This window comes from Ovis canadensis, chromosome Y (genome assembly GCF_042477335.2).
Source record: "Ovis canadensis isolate MfBH-ARS-UI-01 breed Bighorn chromosome Y, ARS-UI_OviCan_v2, whole genome shotgun sequence".
In the NCBI taxonomy this organism is placed as follows: domain Eukaryota; kingdom Metazoa; phylum Chordata; class Mammalia; order Artiodactyla; family Bovidae; genus Ovis; species Ovis canadensis.
Window position 1 is genome coordinate 8283053 of NC_091271.1, and position 16833 is coordinate 8299885.

The following is a 16833-nucleotide window of genomic DNA, read 5'->3' on the forward strand; positions in this document are numbered from 1 at the left end:
AGTGCTTACTAAACTCTAACTTGGTAAAACAAGGTACTTGCAATGATTCTGTTCATCCACTGGGTCATCGACTGGCAGGTGGGCAACTCCAGGCCAGAGGCTGGGTCATGTTGGCTTCAGCCCCCCAGAGGCCTTGGCAAGTATCTCAAATGTGAGCAAGCACATAACCCAGGGAGGCTGATGTTTTAAGCTAGAACATGCTGCAGAAGAGGCCTAAGCATATAAAGTGAGAATGTGCTCATTCACAGGGAGGTCCTTCACCTGGTAGCCTAGATAGTGACCTAGAACTCACTGGCCTGGAGACCCAGCAGGTCAGCCTGAGTCTTGTCTACTTTCTGTTTTTGTTTTTTTGTTTTTGTTTTTTTCCCTCATGTGTTGGCTTCAGTTGTAGGTAAAGCTCCACCATCCACAACAGCAGGCAGCCAGTCTCCCCCCGAAATGCTGGTCCTCAACCGCTCATCCTCCCAAACTCCCAGGGCTGGGGTCATGGCCACCACCATCACCTGCATGGCCACCCTCACTACTGCCAACACCACAGGAAACCCAGTGAAAAAGCAGAGGCTGCTTTTGCTGAAGGAGACTGCCCCAGCCATGCAGCAGCTTGTGTGGAACTAATCAGGGAAGTTTCAAACGCCCTCCTGAGAGTGGCACATGCAGAAGATGCAGTGTCTGCAGCAGCAGCAGCAGAGCCAGCAGCAGCCTCAGTCTTCCCAGGGGACGAGATATCAGGACAGGCTGTGAAAGGTACTGAGCCTCCCCGCTCTGTTCTCCATGGCACCCTCTACTTTTTAGCCACATAGACAGGAGAAAAATAATCCTCATTTTCCTTGTTTAGTTCCACTTGATTGCCTGGCCACTGTATCCTGGAAGCCTGACACATTCCATTTGGCATTATTTTTTAAAATTATTTTGCAGCTTGCTTTTGTACTTTTATTTTTTCTTGTTCATTGTATAAATGCTATACACACGTCTTTTTAAAACAGGTGAAATGGATGCCTAGACACAAAAAAATCTGTTGTCTTTATTGACTTTCTATTTCATTCTCTACCCTTTATCAGAGGTATTATTAACCATAAGATGTTTTTCTAATTCATGTATGCATATATATTTATCTATATATATATATATATATATATATGTACACACACACACACACTCCCTGTTTCCATTGGGCGGATGTGAAATATTCCACAGCTTATTAATAAAGTATTCACCTGATAGACATTAGGTTGATTCCAGTTTTCACCTGTTGTAAGCAGTGCTACAATAAATACCATTGCATAAGTTTCCCTGTGCATTCCCATGAACACCTGGGCATTATTTTTGAAAGAGTACAGTATGAGAAGTGGATGGTAAAGGATACCTTAATAACTAGGGATTAGCACCCACCACGCAATACAAGAAGAGCAAGTATCAAGAACCTTTGCTGAAGTGCAGAATGTCAGCTCCCAGCTGGAGTCTTTTTCTGGGCTCACAAAAGTGGAACAAAGTGCTGATCTGATGGGGACTAGTTTGTCTGGTTCTCATGAGGGCTGATACTGGTCTTGTCTCATGGGGAAACCTGCATTGAGATCCTTCATTATTGGGCTCTTGGACCGAAACTCTCACATACTGAGTTTACTATCGGGAGGAGAACTGGTAAGAGTTGCAGGAGGCTGTGAAATGAAAGAGTAGCCAGAGATGGAACTTGCCCCCAGTGAAACTCTTCAAAGATTGGGGTGGAGAAAGACTCAAAGATTGAACACAGAGTATGGGATTACAGCCGGATTGATCCTGCTGTCTGAAGTGTTGCTAGGGCAGAACTGGGTCTGGGATCTTTCAGGTTAGGATGGGCAGTTCCAGGCTCCTGAATTCACAGCCCTTACGTTTAATGAGTCTTCCAGGTTACTTGGGAGCTGGCAAGAAGGATGATGATATGGTTGATGATGGTTCCTAATTCCAAGAAGGATTGATGATATGGTTCCTAATTCCCAGATTGTCCTGTTAAGGATAAACTATACTGACCACTAGTTGAAGTTGTTAGGATAGATTTTAATCTGCTATTTACTATTGCAGTAGGGCAAAATGTCCAGCATGAACTGAAGTCAACTCCAATGTGTACACAGGGGGCTGAGGTTTTAAGGGGGGAATTTGGGAATATGGAGGGGAATCATGGGAACCCTATAGAGTCAGAAAATGACATTTTACACAAAGTGGGAAGGGGGTGGTGGTTCATGTGAAATATCTGGGTTTGGTAACTCTATAACATCTTAAAGGTAGGCTTCTGCCCATCCATAGAGACTGGGCAATGAGACCTCTCCTTAGGTGTTGACTGAAGCAAATAGGCAATTCTATTGGCAGCCTTGAGTTTTCTTAGTTTTAAAGGGGTGGTGGTCATCCTAGGATGCAGCCTTGAGCTGTTGGAAACTGTATTAGTCCATTAACACCCAGTCGGAGGCTTTTTTGAAAAAAGGCTCCGTGGAGTTTTGCTCAAGTTTGGCCAATGAGAGAAGTGTTGAAAGCAGGGAAACTCGAAGAGTGTGGATTGGGCCCCGCTCCCACCACAGTTTCCAGCTGGGACAGCCTTCCCCAGGAAGTGGGGTGACCATGAAACTTCGCTTTCCCAGCTGTCCAGCAGAAAGAGATCACACAGAACCCACCCACCTCCACCATCACCCTGGTGATGAGCAACTTTTTGTTGCCCCTGGTCACCAGCTCAGGATCCATGAGCACCCTTGCATCTTCGGTTAGCCCGCCCCTCACCACTGCTTCAGCTGATGTCGCTGCAGACACCGCCAAGTACACTAGCAATGTGAGTGCCAGTGGTTGCATAGGGGAGGGCCAGCCTTGGATCTTTCCAGGAATTAAAGGGCACCGGGAAGTGGTGGAGTCCCTCCCCAACTTACCTGTCCTCTTGGCATGTTCCTTGTTAGGGATGTGGTGGGCAGGCTTGCCTGCTCTGTGTTCACTTGTTGGCACACTCTTCAATTAGGTTCTGTCGTCTGTCTTTTGAAATTTATTTTCTTGAAGTATAGATGATGTACAATGTTGTATTAATTTCTACTGTATAAGAAAATGATTCAGTTATATACACGTATACTTTTTCATATTCCTTTCCATTACGGTTTATCACAGGATATTGATTCTAGTTCCCTGTGCTTGTTGTTTATTCTATGTATAATAGTTTGCATCTGCTAACTCCAGATTCCCAATGTGTCATATCCACCACCCCAGCCCTCCTCTCTATTTCTCTCTTAATTTGCCAAATACTTTAATCTTCACTGTTGAATTTGGGCAAGTAAAGCTTACAGATCTTCTTGCAGTCAGATGAGAGTGCTGTGGAGTAATGTGCAGGTTCATGTCTGTAGACCCCAGGGAGTAAAAATCCCCACTAGAATTACAGCTCTTTGGGGAGTCCCTTCTGCTCCCAGCTGGGGCCTAGAACAGTAATTGCTACATAGTTGTAGAGTAAAAGCAAGTTGCTGCCTAAGTCTCACTGGGCTTTTTCAGTTCAGTTCAGTTCATTCGCTCAATCATGTCCGACTCTCTGCAACTCCGTGAATTGCAACTCCCGCAGTTCACTCAGACTCACGTCCATTGAGTCCGTATTGCCATCCAGCCATCTCATCCTCTGTCGTCCCCTTCTCTCCAGCCCCTAACCCTTCCAGCATCAGACTCTTTTCCAGTGAGTCAACTCTTCACATGAAGTGGCCAAAGTACTGGAGTTTCAGCTTTAGCATCATTCCTTCCAAAGAAATCCCAGGGCTGATCTTCTTTAGGATGGACTGGTTGGATCTCCTTGCAGTCCAAGGGACTCTCAAGAGTCATCTCCAACACCATAGTTCAAAAGCATCAATTCTTCAGTGCTCAGCTTTCTTCACAGTCCGATTCTCACATCCATACATGACCAATGGAAAAACCATAGCCTTGACTAGACGGACCTTTGTTGCCAAAGAAATGTGTCTGCTTTTCAATATGCTATCTAGGTCGGTCGTAAATTTCCTTCCAAGGAGTAAGTGTCTTTTAATTTCATGGCAGCATCACCATCTGCAGGGATTTTGGAGCCCCCCAAAATAAAGTCTGACACTGTTTCCACTGTTTGCCCATCTATTTCCCTTGAAATGATGGGACCAGCTGCCATGATCTTCGTTTTCTGAATGTTGAGCTTTACGCCAACTTTTTCACTCTCTGCTTTCACTTTCATCAAGATTTTTTTAGTTCCTCTTCACTTTCTGCCATAAGGGTGATGTCATCTGCATATCTGAGGTTATTGATATTTTTCCTGGCAATCTTCATCCCAGCTTGTGTTTATTTCAACCCAGTGTTTCTCATGATTTACTCTGGATAGAAGCTAAATAAGCAGAGCGACAATATACAGACTTGATGTACTCCTTTTCCTCTTTGGAAATAGTCTGTTGTTCCATGTCCAATTCTAACTGTTGCTTCCTGACCTGAATATAGGTTTCTCAGGAAGCAGTTCAGGTGGTCTGGTATTCCCATCTCCTTCAGAATTTTCCACAGTTTATTGTGATCCACATAGTCAAAGGCTTTGGCATAGTCAATAAAGCAGAAATAGATGATTCTCTGGAACTCTCTTGCTTTTTTGATGATTCAGCGAATCTTGGGAATTTGATCTCTGGTTCCTCTGCCTTTTCTAAAACCAGCTTGAACTTCAGGAAGTTCATGGTTCACGTATTCCTGAAGCATGGCTTGGAGAATTTTGAGCATTATTTTAGTAGTGTGTGAGATGAGTACAACTGTGCTGTAGTTTGAGCATTCTTTGACATTGCCTTTCTTTGGGATTGGAATGAAAACTGACCTTTTTCTGCCCTATGGCCACTGCTGAGTTTTCCAAATTTGTTGGCATATTGAGTGCAGCACTTTCTCAGCATCATCTTTCAGGATTTGAAACAGCTCTACTGGAATTCCATCATCTCCACTAGCTTTGTTCATAGTGATGCTTTTGAAGGCCCACTTGACTTCACATTCCAAGATGTCTGGCTCTAGATGAGTGATCACATCATCATGATTATCTGGGTCATGAAGATCTTTTTTGTACAGTTCTTCTGTGTATTCTTGCCATCTCTTCTTAATATCTTCTGCTTCTGTTAGGTCCAGACCATTCCTGTCCTTTATCGAGCCTATCTTTGCATGAATGTTCCCTTGGTATCTCTAATTTTCTTGAAGAGATCTCTAGTCTTTCCCATTCTGTTCTTTTCCTCTATTTCTTTGCATTGATCACTGAAGAAGGCTCTCTTGTCTATTCTTGCTATTCTTTGGAACTCTGCATTCAGATGCTTATATCTTTCCTTTTCTCCTCTGCTTTTCTCCTCTCTTCTTTTCACAGCTATTTGTAAGGCTTCCCCAGATAGCCATTTTGCTTTGTTGCACTTCTTTTCCATGGGGATGGTCTTGATCTCTGTCTCCTGTGCAATGTCACGAACCTCATTCCATAGTTCAACAGGCCCTCTGTCTATCAGATCTAGGCCCTTAAATCTATTTCTCACTTCCACTGTATAGTCATAAGGGATTTGATTTAGGTCATACCTGAATGGTCTTGCAGTTTTCCCTACTTTCTCCAATTTGAGTCTGAATTTGGTAATATGGAATTCATGATCTGAGCCACAGTCAGCTCCTGGTCTTGTTTTTGTTGACTGTATAGAGCTTCTCCATCTTTGGCTGCAAAGAATATAATCAATCTGATTTCGGTGTTGACCATCTGGTGATGTCCATGTGTAGAGTTTTCTCTTGTGTTGTTGGAAAAGGGTGTTTGCATTTTCTTGGCAAAACTCTATTAGTCTTTGCCCTGCTTCATTCCGCATTCCAAGGACAAATTTGCCTGTTACTCCAGGTGTTTCTTGGCTTCCTGCTTTTGCATTCCAGTCTCCTATAATGAAAAGGACATCTTTGGGGGGTGTTGGTTCTAAAAGGTCTTGTGGGTCTTCATAAAACTGTTCAACGTCAGCTTCTTCAGCGTTACTGGTTGGGGCACAGACTTGGATAACTGTGATATTGAATCATTTGCCTTGGAGACGAACAGAGATCATTCTGTTGTTTTTAAGATTGCATCCAGATACTGCATTTCAGACTCTTTTGTTGACCATGATGGCTACTCCATTTCTTCTGAGGGATTCCTGCCTGCAGTCGTAGATATAATGGTCATCTGAGTTAAATTCACCTATTCCAGTCCATTTTATTTCACTGATTCCTAGAATGTCGACGTTCACCCTTGCCATCTCTTGTTTGACCACTGCCAATTTGCCTTGAGTCATGGACCTGACATTCCAGGTTCCTATGCAATATTGCTCTTTACAGCATCGGATCTTGCTTCTATCACCAGTCTGCCATATATTCCTGTTTTGCATAGATCCATTGCTGCTGCTAAGTCACTTTAGTCTTGTCTGACTCTGTGTGACTCCACAGACAGCAGCCCACCAGCTCTCCCACCCCTGGGATTCTCCAGGCAAGAATACTGAAGCAGGTTGCCGTTTCCTTCTCCAATGCACAAAAGTGAAAAGGGAAAGTGAGCAGAGCTAGAATAATTACACAATTTGTTTGGAAATGCAAAAAACCTCATTGACCAGTCAAAGCAATCTTGAGAAAGAAGAATGCAACTGGAGGAATCAACCTGCCTGACTTCAGGCTCTCCTACAAAGCCACAGTCATCAAGACAGTATGGTACTGGCACAAAGACAGAAGTATAGATCAATGGAACAAAATAGAAAGCCCAGAAATAGATCCAGGCTCCTGTGGACACCTTATCTTTGACAAAGGAGGCGATAATACACAGTGGAGAAAAGACAATCTCTTTAACAAGTGGTGCTGGGAAAACTGGTCAAACACTTGTAAAAGAATGAAACTGGAACACTTTCTAACACGATACAAACTCAAAATGGATAAAAGATCTAAACATAAGACCAGAAACTGTAAAACATCTAGAGGAGAACATAGACAAAACACTCTCTGACACAAATCACAGCAGGATCCTCTATGACCCACCTCCCAGAATAATTGAAATAAAAGCAAAATAAACAAATGGGACCCAATTAAAATTAAAAGCTTCTGCACAACAAGGGAAACTATAAGCAAGGGGAAATGGCATCATTCAGAATGGGAGAAAGTAATAGCAAATGAAGCAACTGACAAGGAATTGGTCTCAAAAATATATAAGCAACTCCTGCAGCTCAACTCCAGAAAAATAAATGAGCCAATCCAATCAGTCCATTCTAAAGGAGATCAGTCCTGGGTGTTCTCTGGAAGGAATGATGCTAAAGCTGAAACTCCAGTACGATGGCTACCTCATGTGAAGGGTTGATTCATTGGAAAAGACTCTGACACTGGGAGGTATTGGGGAATGGAGGAGAAGGGGACGACAGAGGATGAGATGGCTGGATGGCATCACCGACTCGATGGACGTGAGTTTGAGTGAACTCTGGGAGTTGGTGATGGACAGGGAGGCCTGGAATGCTGTGATTCATGGGGTCACAAAGAGTCAGGCAAGACTGAGCACCTGAACTGAACTGAACTGAATCAAAAAATGGGCCAAAGAACAAAACAGATATTTCTCCCATGAAGACATACAGATAGCTAAAAACACATGAAAAGATGCTCAACATCACTCATTAGCAGAGAAATGCAAATCAAAACTACAATGAGGTACCATTTCATGCCAGTCAGAATGGCTGCTACCCAAAAGAATGGAAGCAATAAATGCTGGAGAGGGTATGGAGAAAAGGGAACATTCTTACACTGTTGGTGGGAATGCAAACTAGTATAGCCACTATGGAGAAGAATGTGGAGATTCCTTTAAAAAGTGGAAATAGAACTGCCATATGACCCAGCAATCCCACTGCTGGGCATACACACCAAGAAACCAGAATTGAAAGAGACACGTATACCCCGATGTTCCTCACAGCCTTGTTTATAATAGCTAGGACATGGAAGCAACCTATATGTCCATCAGCAGACGAAAGGATAAGAAACCTGTGGTACCTATACACGATGGAGTATTATTCAGCCATTGAAAAGAATACGTTTGAATTAGTTCTAATGAGGTTGATGAGACTGGAGCCAATTATACAGAGTGAAGTAAGCCAGAACGAAAAACACTAATACAGTATACTAACGCTGTGAAAGTGCTACACTCAATATGCCAGAAAATTTGGAAAACTCAGCAGTGGCCACAGGACTGGAAAAGGTCAGTTTTCATTCCAGTCCCAAAAAAGGCAATGCCAAAGAATGCTCAGACTACCATACAATTGCACGCATCTCACATGCTAGTAAAGTAATGCTCAAAATTCTCCAAGCCAGACTTCAGCAATACGTGAACCGTGAACTTCCTGATGTTCAAGCTGGTTTTAGAAAAGGCAGAGGAACCAGAGATCAAATTGCCAACATCCGCTGGATCATGGAAAAAGCAAGAGAGTTCCAGAAAAACATCGACTTCTGCTTTATTGACTGTGCAAAGCCTTTGACTGTGTGGATCACAATAAAGTGTGGAAAATTCTGAAAGAGATGGGAAGACCAGACCATCTAACCTGCCTCTTGAGAAATCTGTATGCAGGTCAGGAAGCAACAGTTAGAACTGGACATGGAACAACAGACTGGTTCCAAATAGGAAAAGGAGTACGTCAAGGCTGTATATTGTCACCCTGCTTATTTAACTTCTATGCAGTGTACATCATGAGCAACGCTGGACTGGGAGAAACACAAGCTGGAATCAAGATTGCTGGGAGAAATATCAATAACCTCATATATGCAGATGACACCACCCTATGGCAGAAAGTGAAGAGGAACTAAAAAGCCTCTAGATGAAAGTGAAAAAGGAGAGTGAACAAGTTGGCTTAAAGTTCAACATTCAGAAAACGAAGATCATGGCATCCGGTCCCATCACTTCATGGGAAGTAGATGGGGAAACAGTAGAAACAGCGTCAGACTTTATTTTTGGGAGCTCCAAATCACTGCAGATGGTGATTGCAGCCATGAAATTAAAAGACGCTTACTCCTTGGAAGAAAAGTTATGATTAACCTAGATAGCATATTCAAAAGCAGAGACATTACTTTGCAGTCTAGGGTCCATCTAGTCAAGGCTATGGTTTTTCCAGTAGTCATGTATGGATGTGAGAGTTGGACTATGAAGAAGGCTGAGCGCTGAAGAACTGATGCTTCTGAACTGTGGTGTTGGAGAAGACTCTTGAGAGTCTCTTGGACTGCAAGGAGATCCAACCAGTCCATTCTGAAGGAGATCAGCCCTGGGATTTCTTTGGAAGGAATAATTCTAAAGCTGAAACTCCAGTACTTTGGCCACCTCATGCGATGAGTTGACTCATTGGAAAAGACTGATGCTGGGGAGGATTGGGGGCAGGAGGAGAAGGGGACAACAGAGGATGAGATGGCTGGTTGGCATCACGGACTCAATGGACGTGAGTCTGAATGAACTCCAGGAGTTGGTGACAGGGAGGCCTGGCGTGCTGCGATTCATGGAGTCACAAAGAATTGGACACGACTGAGCAATTGAACTGATCTGAACTGAACTGAACTTATATATATGGAATTTAGAAAGATAGTAATGAAAACCCTGTATGTGAGACAGCAAAAGAGACACAGATGTATAGAACAGTCTTTTGGACTCTGTGGGAGTGGGTGATGGTGGGATGAAGCAGGAGAATGGCACTGAAATATGTGTAATATCATATGTGATACGAATCACCAGTCCAGATTCAATGCATGCATGATACAGGATGCTTGGGGCTGGTGCACTGGGTTGACCCAGAGGGATAGTATGGGGAGGGAGGTGGGAGGGGCGTTGAGGATGGGGCACACGTGTACACCCATGGCAGATTCATGTTGATGTATGGCAAAACCAATACAGTACTTAAAGTAATTAGCCTCCAATTAAAATAAATTTATATTAAACATAAAATAAAATTATAAATCCAAGAAAAAAGGCCCCCCCCCAAAAAAAAGCCTAAGCAAGCATTATCTTTTACTGATTAATAATAAGGAAAAAAGCTTTCCTTTTTTTGCCTTCATTTATTATTATTTTTTAAATTTTCCTTTACAATACTGTATTGGTTTTGCTGTACATTGACATGAATCCACCATGGGTGTACATGAGTTCCCAATCCTGAACCCCAGTCCTACCTCTCTCCCCGCATCACCTCTCTGGGTCATCCCAGTGCACCTGCCCCAAGCATCCTGTATCCTGTATCGAACCTAGACCGGCGATTTGTTTCTTACATGATAGTATACATGTTTCAATGCCATTCTCCCAAATCATCCCACCCTCTCCCTCTCCCACACAGTCCAAATGTCTGTTGTATACATCTGTGTCTCTCTTGCTGTCTCGCATACAGGGTTTTCATTACCATCTTTCTAAGTTCCATATATATGTGTTAGAATACTGAATTGGTGTTTTTCTTTCTGGCTCACTTCACTCTGTATAATCAGCTCCAGTTTCATTAATACCATCTTACTCTGTGTAAATAACTCCTTTTAACATTTCTTACAGACCAGATATCTGCTGAGAATAAATTACCAAGTTTTTGTTCGTATGAGAATATCTGCTTCTCCTTTATTGATGAAAGATTATTTTCCTGGACATTGAAGCAAAGTTCAGTAGTTTTTTTTTTTAAGAAAACGTTTTATTTATTGACATATTGTACATGTAGCATGAATTTACCAGTTAAATTATATGATTCATTTATTTGTTATTTCTTCATGAGTTGCATAGCAATAACCATGCCATCATCATAAAATATTTTCATCATTCCGAATGGAAATACTGTCCAGTTGTTAGGCTTTATCATTTACCCCTTCACCTGGGCCCTGCCACCCGCTCCTCTATTTTCTGTCTAGTGAGGTACCTAATCTGGGACAATTTCATTCATATCAATGGAATAACACGATATGCAACCTTTTGTATCTGGGTTCTTTTAATTAGCATAATCATTTCAGAACTGTAGCATGTTATAGTGTGTATCAGAATTCCTTTTATTTGATGTCTGAATAATAGTGCATAGCATGATTTACTTATTCGGTCAATAGGTGATGGACATTTGAGTCATTTCAATTGTTTTTTCTCTTTTTAATTTATTTCTTGTTAAACTTCATCTATAATTTAATAATTTAATTGTTTTTACTTTAACGGGTTTTATATACAATGTAAATAGAATTTTAATGTAATAGCTTTACAGAAATTTGTTTTTCTCTGTTAAACCTCAAAATGAATCAGCTATATGTATATGTGTGTATATATATATATATATATATCCCACCCTCTTGTACTTCCCTCTCATCTCCCTGCCCATCCCACCCCTCTAGGTAGATAAAGAGCAACTGTTTGAGTTTTCCGAGGCATTCAGCTAAATCCAATTGCTCCCTATTCATGTAAGTTTCCCTGTAACTCTCTCGATACTTCTCACCCTCTCTTTCCCTCTCCCCACATCTTTTTTTCTGTTCTCTATGTCTCTTTTTCATTTTCAGGCCTGCAAATAAATTCTTCAGTACCATCTTTCTAGATGCTGCATATATGCTGCTAAGTCACTTCAATTGTGTCCGACTCTGTGCAATCCCATAGACGGCAGCCCACTAGGCTCCCTTTCCCTGGGATTCTCAAGGCAAGAACAACGGAGTGGGTTGCCATTTCCATCTCCACTGCATGAGAATGAAAACTGAAAGTGAAGTCGCTCAGTCCTGTCTAACTCTTAGTGACCCCATGGACTATAGCCCACCAGGCTCCTCCATCCATGGGATTTTCCAGGCAAGAATACTGGAGTGGGGAGCCATTACCTTCTGCATGCATATATGCATTAGTATACAATACTTATCTTTAGCTTTTTTACTTACTTCACTATGTATAATAGGCTCTAGATTCATCCACCTCATTAGAACTGATTCAAATGTGTTCTTTTTTATGACTGAGTAATACTCCATTGAAAACTGACCTTTTCCAGTCTGATGGTCAGTTTTCAGTCCAATCCCAGAAAACGCAGTGCCAAAGAATATTCAAACCACTGCACAACTGCACTCATCTCACACACTAGCAAAATAATGTTCAAAATTCTCCAAGCAAGGCATCAACAGCACATGAACCGAGAACTCCAAGATGTTCAAACTCAATTTAGAGCAGGCAGAGGAATCAGATATTAAATTGCCAACATTTGTTAGATCATAGAACAAGCAAGGGAACTCCAGGAAACCATCTACTTCTGCTGTATTGATTTTGCCAATGCCTTTGACTGTGTAGATCCCTGCAAACTGTGGCAAATTCTTCAAGAGATGGGAATATCAGGCTAACACCTGCCTTTTGAGAAATCTGTATGCAGGTCAAGAAACAGCTGTTATAATGAGTCATGGAATGACAGTCTGGGTCTAAATCAGGAAAGGAGTACATCAAAGCTGTATAATGTCACCCTGATTATTTAACTTACAGGCAGAATACATCATGCAAAATGCTGGGCTAGATGAAACACAAGCTGAAATTAAGACTTTGAGGAGAAATGTCAACAACCTGAGATACTCAGAGTATGCCACCCTTATGGCAGAAAGTGAAGAGGAGTTAAAGAGTCTCTTGATGGAAGTGAAAGAGAGTGGGAAAAGTCGGCTTAAAACTCAACATTTAAAAAGCTCAGATCATGGCATCCAGTCCCATCACCTTCATGGCAAATAAGTGGGGAAACAATGGAAACAGTCACAGACTTTATTTGGGGGTGCTCCAAAAATCACTGCAGATGGTGACTGCAGCCATGCTATTAAAAGACTCCTGCTCCTTGGAAGAACAGCTATGACCAACCTATTCTCCATTCTCCAGGCAAGATCACTGGAGTGGCTTGCCATTGCCTTCTCCAAGATCTGGGATACCTACCAGCAGGAGACCTAGATAGACATTTCCCAAAAGAAGACATACAGATGGTCAACAGGCCACAAGAGAAGATGCTCAACGTCACCAATAAAAGGAAATGCAAATCGAAACCACACTGGGGTATCACGTCACACCACACAGAATGGCTATTATTTAAAAGTCTGCAGGTAATAAATGCCGGAAAAGGGGTAGGGAAAAACGGAACCTCCTACACTGTTGGTGGGAAAGTAAGTTGGTGCATTTACAACAGAGAACATTGTGGAGGATCCTTTAAAACCTGAAAACAGAATTACCATATGATCCAGCAATCCTATTCCTGGGCATATATCCAGAGAAGAACATGATTCAAAAAAATACATGCAGTCCAAAGGTTCATAGCAGCATTATTTAGAATAGCCAAGACTGGACGCAACCTAGATGTCCATCAACAGATGAATGGATAAAGAAGATGTATGAAGTAGCCCCTAGCCTGGGCCATGGTCACCACTCCAGGAGTACCCTCAGCTGAGGTCAGGGTCTGGAGATCACAGTTCTGGCCAGGGCGCAGGCTCGAGGCTCCTGAGAGCACAGGAGCTCTGATGCCCACCTGGCACCCTTACCTTCATCCCTCGTGTTATATTTGGGAATGTCTTTTTCAAATCTTGCACGCCTTCTGGGATCCAACCTGCTCGTAACTTGGGGATAGTTCTGCCAGTGAAATTGCTGGATGAAAATGCGACACCAGGGTCATCAAGGCGGTTCTAGTGGAAATCAAGGCAAGCAATTACAAAGCTGCAAAAAAAGATTAAACATTTGAGATTTCAGCAAGATAACCACAAGTGTACTGCTTTTCCCAAAGGCAGAATGAAATTTCTGCTCCTTTGCTATGATATCACTTGGGTGATTATGCAATAAATGCCTTTCTAGCTTCATAGGGCACGTTTTAGGGAAAAACAAAAACAATGAGTGCATGTTGGGTCAATAAGTCATGTTCCACTCTTTGCAACCTTATGGACGGTAGCCCTCCAGGTAGCTCTGTCCATGAGATTCTCCAGGCAGGAATATTGGAGTGGGTTGCCATTGTCTTCTCTAAGCAATCTTACCGACCCAGGGATTGAAACTACTTCTCCTTCAGGCAGATTCTTTACCACTGGGCCACCTGGGAAGCCAAAAAATCCAATAGAGATACTTGTAAGAGATTCTTAGATGGGACTTTCCTCGTGGTCCACTGGTTAAGACTCCATGCTGCCAATGCAGGGGGCACAGCTTTGATCACTGCTCAGGGGAACTCAAGGGCATGGCAACCCACTCCAGTATTCCTGCCTGGAGAATCCCATGGACAGAGGAGCCTGGCAGGCTACGGGCCATTAGATCACAAATAGTCAAACAGGACTGAAGTGACTTAGCAAACATATGGGATCGCAAACAGATGGACACCGTTGAAGTGACTTAGCACCCACAGGGTATCTAAGATCACACACACTGTGCAGCACAACCAAAAGATAAAAAATAAAGGCATCTTCCCCTACCAAAAATGTGTAACAAGGCATTTAAAAAAATAAGAAAGAAAAAGATTGTTAGGGAAGGCATGGTGAACTTGAACTTCTAACAAGCTCTCTGTATAGTGCTGAGTCTGTTGGTTCATTTGACAGCACATTGTTAAGAACCAGGGAAGAAAATGACAGTCTGTAGGAGAATCCAGATACCTTCAGACCACAATAAAGTTTATCTCTGGGTCGGGAAGATCCCCTGAAGGAAGAAGAAGGGGAGAAGCAAATGGCAACCCCACTCCACTAGTCTTGCCTGGAGAATCCCATGGACAGAGAAGCCTGGTGGCCTACAGTCCATGGGTCACAAAGATTACTACTTAGCACAGACACGCAAAGAATATCCCATTTCCTCCTTCTCACTCCCAGTACAGTCACAGACACAGACACACACACACACAAACACACACATGCTGAAAAGGAAGCCTCTGCTTCTTTGGTGTTCAAGGGCTACTACTTTGGATGCTAAAAATTCCTTCACTGGCCGCTGGCTAAAACATTTCTTTCAACTGAGTCTATGTGACCCCCCTTCGAAGAATGGAGCCGTATTTGACTAGCGGTAGAAATAACAGGAAATGACTTAGGACCACTGTCTGAAAGGTGGTGGAATTTTCACTACAATGGAGAGACTTCTTCTGGGCACACATAGCATGTTTCTAAAAGTTGCATAGGTTGTCATTTCTTACTTCTGCACAATTAGACTTGTAGAAAGCCTGCAGGAACTATGTGTGATTGGCTTTCAAAACAATACAGTTGCTTACGTTTTAGAATCGTTTTAGATGGGGACTTACCTGGTGGTCCAGTGGTTCAGACTCTGGGCAGGGGGCATGGATTCCCCAGCAAGGAAAGTGAGATCTCCAGGAAACTAAGATACCACATGCCCTGTGGTGTGTGCCTGTCTCTTTTTCTAAATAAAGCTTTATTGGTACCCTGCCTCATCCACTCATTTACCTCTGCCAGTGGCTACTCTGGAGCTCCCAGGGCAGTGGTAGGTAACTGCCATAGAGACCGTGCAGCTCGCAAAGGCTAAAATATTTACTTTCTGGCCTCTTCAGAACAGGACTTCCCTGGTGGCTCAGCTGGTAAAGAATCTGCCTGCAATGCAGGAGATATGGGTTCGATCCCTAGGTTAGGAAGATCCCCTGGAGAAGGGAAAGGCTACCCACTCCAGTATTCCTGGGCTTTCCTGGTGGCTCACCTGGTAAAGCTGAGAGCAGGAGACCTGGGGCCCCTAGCCCATCACAAGACTCAGGTCGCCCGGCCAGTCCTCAGAGTCCCGGCAGACCCGAGCCGCGGGCGTCCGCGATTGGGCACCTTCTGCTGCCCCACGCGGGACACCGCCACGTAACTTGCGCTGGGCTTCTAGTGGCGGGTCTTCCAGCTGCTGTGCCTGGGCAGCAGCGCGCTCCGCCTGGCGCTGGGCGTCTTGCAGCTGCGGCCCGGAGCAGGCCCGCGTCCCGGGGTCGTGGCCCGCCTCCGTGCGCATTGTGCGCGCCGCCTTGGCTTGCAACCTGGTCGGCTGCCTGGTTTTGCACGCGACTCGTGAGGGCGGGGGACGAGGGAGTACCCATCAGTATGTGAGTGAGACGGCCCGGCCCACCCGTGGGGGCCCCTTCTTGGGAGCTTAGGGCACATGGCCTGGGACTACTCCGTGCGTGGTTCAGGGCCCACGCATACTGCGCAGGTGGAGACCCCTCCGAGAGCAGTTGGACGGATGGGCAGCCCGTGAGTAGGGCTCCCTCCGTTTGTGGGTGAGGAGGCCCGGCCCCCAACTAGAGACCCGTCTGTGCGTTTTTTCAGGGCGCGCCTACATGCGCATTTGAGGGCCCCGCGGTTGGGCCTCCGTGCGAGGCTGACGGAGTGCGGGCGCCACAGGTGACTCCTTCGTGGGAACTGGGGGCGGACGGCCCGTTGTAGGTCTGGACAACTGCCTGTGCAGCTGAGGACGCCAGGCCCACGAGTAGGGACCCTGCGCGTTTCCAAGGGGTCGAGTCCATGGGTCAGGACCTCTCCATGCCCAATTGAGGGCCAATGGCCGGAGAGTGGAGTCCCCTCCATGTGCGGTTGAGGGCGCCCAGCCTGCAGGTGGGGACCACTGCGTGAGCAGTTGAAGGCACCAGTCCATAGGTGGGAACACCTCCGTGCCCAGTTGAGGGCTCATTGCCTGCAAGTGGGGACCTCATTGTGCCCAGTAGAGAGCATGCGATCCGCGAGTGGAGACTTCCTTCATGAGAGTTGGGGGTGAACAGCCTTGTGGTGAGGACCACTCCATGCGTGGTTGAGGGCGCACAGCCCACAGGTGGGGAACGCTTGGTGTGCAGTTGAGGGCGGCATACAGCCTTGAGGACCCATTCATGCGCAGTTGATGGTTCTTGCCCCGTGAGTGGGAATCCCTCTAGGACTAGTTTCTATGCATATTTTGATTTCTTTTTTGATTTCTTCTGTGATTTGTTGGTTATTCAGAAG

The 16833-nt window shown here is 44.4% G+C and overlaps 1 pseudogene; it reads right to left on the minus strand.

Moving 5' to 3' along the window:
- Positions 1–1413: 1413 nt before the first annotated feature.
- On the minus strand, positions 1414–6344 carry LOC138929834 (craniofacial development protein 2 pseudogene; annotated as a pseudogene).
- Between the last annotated feature and the right edge of the window lie 10489 nt (positions 6345–16833).